Source organism: Ursus maritimus, unplaced genomic scaffold (genome assembly GCF_017311325.1).
Source record: "Ursus maritimus isolate PB19 unplaced genomic scaffold, ASM1731132v1 scaffold_211, whole genome shotgun sequence".
NCBI classification, from domain to species: domain Eukaryota; kingdom Metazoa; phylum Chordata; class Mammalia; order Carnivora; family Ursidae; genus Ursus; species Ursus maritimus.
The window spans coordinates 29,173-33,365 of NW_024424576.1; the positions used below are offsets into that span (position 1 = coordinate 29,173).

The window sequence follows — 4,193 nt, forward strand, 5'->3', positions numbered from 1 at the left end:
GAATTTTGCCCTGTATGTTTCCACAGTGGAGATCGTGGGAGGTAGACATAGAAAGGAGAGTTTCTGTCTGTTGAATAAGGAGTTTAAGAGGTGCTGCTATTGTTGAAGGGTTATAGCAATTTCTGCCTATGCTTCCGAAAAACAAGGGGTCCTAGAAAACCCAGTCATAGAAACTTATTCAAATAAGATACCAGAGCAGAGCAATGATAATTTCAAGGCAGGGGATAATAATAGTTTAGATAGGAATAGGCATTATGAGACCTTCATCTTTTGTTGATTAATTTAACAAATATTTTAGTAAATGACTGCACTATAATAAGTCCTTTGGTAGGCAATAATGAACAAAGTATTCCCTTTGCTCGCAAAATGCTCATAATCTGTTAATATAGTCAAGAAATATGAAATTCCAGTATATTGTGAAAACTTCTAATCACATTGATAAGCATACTGTACCATGAGGCTCATGTGATCCTATATGACCGTAAACTGTAGCAATACACATCCGATTGTATAGATGGACCAAAAAGGGCAATCTGAGTTTGAAGACTTTAGCATTGATCTACCATCAGAGAGAGAGGTAGGGCCTGATAAACACCAAAAAGCTCTGATTATTTAAGAATACAAAGGTTTACTGTGACTGGTATCATACTGATGGAAAATGACTAAGTAATATCTGTAAGTGAGAGAATCAATTGCCAAACCATATTCTATGGTTATGCCTGCAGTTGTTGTGGGTAACTCAGTGTTCAATCCAAAAATGACAGAGACTCTTGCCAATGAGAGATGATATTATCATACAGGTATATGTCACATCTGAGATTACCAGTGGAAGAGTTCGGGATTCTGGGTTTCTTTAATGAAAGTGATTTTCGGCATTTAAGTTAAGGATTTAAGTTTAATTGCAAAGGAGCCATTGTCTTCTGAATTTTTAATTTTCCGAGCTATGTTATTTTGAGAGAAGTCCCCATAAGCCAAGTCTGGCAGTTTAGATGGGCTTAGTTAGGACTCTTGTGAAAGAAAGTATTTGTGAAATAAATAACATCCTATTCTGAAATTCTAAGATTTCCTCGTATATGCTTGTATTGCAAGATTTCTCACCTCCCCCAGTAATTGGTACAATGGTTTCATGGGGAGGGGGCATAGCTTTGATCTGAATCACTGTTCCAATGTATACTGGCCATATAGACATCATTTGTTTCCTATGCCTATCTGTATCATTCTTTAAAAGGAGGAGAAAAGCATACCCACTTAAAGGGATTGTTACTATCTTGGGGGGGGTGGGGTAGGTAAAATGTTTAACACAGTCTAAAACATATAGTATTGCTCTTTCATCTGGTTATTGTGGCCTGAGGCACCATGAGCAGCAAAGTCTCCAAGTGACACCCTGCACTGGTGGTGTGGGAACTCCTGCAGGGGAACCAATGCCAGCGCCGGAAGGTTTTGGAGACGGTGGAGCTGCAGGTCAGCTTGAAGAACTACCACCCTCAGAAGGACAAGTGCTTCTCGGGCACCATCAGGCTTCAGTCCACTCCCTGCCCCAAGTTTTGGGGGACCAGCAGCACTCTGAGGAGGCCAACGTCGTGGATACTCCCCACATGGATACTGAGACATAGAAGAAACTCAACAAGAAAAAAAATTTCATCAAGAAGCTGTTCAAGAAGTGTGATGCTTTTTGGCTTCAGAATCTCTGATCAAGCAGATCCCACAAGGTTTGGGTCCAGGCCTGAGTAAGGCTGGCAAGTTCCCTTCCATGCTGACCCACAAGAGAACTGGGGGCCAAAGTGGATGAAGTGAAGTCCACCATCCAATTCCAGATGAAGAAGGCGTTATGTCTGGCAGTGGTGGTTGGCGCATGAAGATGGCAGACGATGAGCTTGTGTACAACGTCCACTTAGCTGTCAGTTTCCTGGTGTCATTGCTCAAGAAGAATTGGCAGAAGGTCTGGGCTTTATACATCAAAAGCGCTCAAGGTCAAGCCCCAGCACCTGTACTAAGGCACACCTTAATAAACCCTAGTGCTACTATTAAGAAAAAGAAAAAAATATATAATGTTCACATGAGGAACGTGAGTATTGGTTTTATAGCATAATTTCTTCTGTGCATAATAAATTGAATCAATAAAATTAGCTTCTCATGGAAAGCAGAAAAGAGAAGTAAGGGCTACTTGTTGCTTTCTGTTGCTTCCCATTCAATTCACCATTCACTTCTCCCCCTTTCACAACTGTGTTAATTGCAATCATTATTCTGTTTGCCCAGAATATCCATTTAATTATATTTCTTATTCTTACTTGGAATTCTTACTGCATTACTGCAAATGTTGTGAGCAATCCCATATTTTATATTCATATGGCCCCAGGTATATGGATTTCTGAAAGATTAATACCATATCTAGATGTCTACCTTTTTAATCTGTTGCTTGAAATCTTGTAAGGTGGAGATGGTCTCTTCTATTAATCCAAATGGCTAGCAAATGCCTGCAATGTAGTTGCTTTGATAGTCTTTTTACAAATAACATCTGGGGGCGCCTGGGTGGCACAGTGGTTAAGCGTCTGCCTTCAGCTCAGGGCATGATCCCGGCATTATGGGATCGAGCCCTACATCAGTCTCCTCTGCTGGGAGCCTGCTTCTTCCTCTCCCACTCCCCCTGCTTGTGTTCCCTCTCTAGCTGGCTGTCTCTCTCTGTCAAATAAATAAATAAAATCTTTAAAAAAAAGAAGAAACATCTGAATAATTTTCACCATAAGAATTAGGAAGAAATTTATAATTGTGAGTTTCCTATTCTGCTTATAATAAGCTGTTAATATCCACACAGAGGTAGTAAGTATTATTACTGGTTTTTCTTTTAGTTTGCTTTGTTTGTACATGGATTTAATGTGACAAATATATATCAGTGTTTTCTAATGTAAAGTGATAAATGCCTGTAAAAGTCTTAGAAATCTAGACTGTGGTCACTGATATAAAGTCTTTGAAATAGATCTGAGAGAGTATTAGATGTGGAGTGGTAACAGGTTAAACTGAGTGTGAGATGAATGTATGATTCACACCACGGTTTGAGGGTAAAGGGAATCTTGCTGGAGAGTCTTGGAGAGTATCATAATCCTATTCCCAAAACCCCTTTTTACTGAGGAAATCATGTGACTTTTTAAAAAACATATATGGTAATGACCAAGAAATAAAATAAAAGTGAAAACGAGGATGACAGGCAAAGCAGACAAGGTTTGTCTTATGCATGTGACTTTAGGGTTAAAAAGAACCAACGTCTAGCAATTATTGTGAAACTGACCATAATTGTGCTAAGAGAAGAGGCAGGAAAACTGACATTTTCTTTGACAATGATAACATCACCTGGCCTATAGGCTACTCATGCCCAAGTCGCTACATTTATCAAATTAAGTGTTAGTTACATGGTGTTTTTCTGCCCACTAAAATCTGAGATCATTTAGAGCAAGAATGCTCCTTCTTCATCCCTCTCCCCCCAAAGCCTGCCATAAGTAAGAAAAGCTAGAATGAGTTCATTACACTTTAGAAAGTCCTTTAATGTAACAATTCTAGTATTGAACATGAGCTTTTCTTTATAAATTATTACAAATGAAAGCCAATGTGATGAGTGAACGTAACCCAACTAGTCTGGGTTTTGAGGTGGAAGAAAAGTGATTGAATTCCCATTTCTGAAAGCTGCAATCACTGTACATTGAACTTTCTTTCTCTTCCTTTTTTTTTAAGATTTTATTTATTTATTTGACAGAGGGAGAGACAGCAAGAGAGGGAACACAAGCAAGGGCAGAGGGAGAGGGAGAGGGAGAAGCAGGCTTCCGGCTGAGAAGGGAGCCCGATGCCAGGCTGGATCATGACCTGAGCATCAGGCAGATGCTTAAGACTGAGCCACCCAGGCGCCACTGTACATTGAACTTTCAACCTCAATTTCATTGTGTTCATTCACCTATAAATTAGAAGTAATAATGTTCACTTTCTCAGAGATTTTGTAAAATAAATAGTGCATGTGATTTGCTTAATACAGAGTGTGTAGAACATTATCCGTAGGTGTTAGTTCTCTTCCATACTTCCTAAAACCCTGAAGTCAGCTCTAGATGCCACAAATACCGCTCAGTTCTCCAGAAAGGTGCACTTCCACTGGTTCATCATAGTTTCATCCATTTGATACATTAGATGTATTTTACATTGTTCTCCACCTA

The 4,193-nt window shown here is 39.4% G+C and overlaps 1 pseudogene; it reads left to right on the forward strand.

Annotated features, from left to right (window-relative positions):
* The first annotated feature begins 1,356 nt into the window (after positions 1-1,356).
* LOC103680122 lies at positions 1,357-1,994 on the forward strand (annotated as a pseudogene).
* Positions 1,995-4,193: the final 2,199 nt, after the last annotated feature.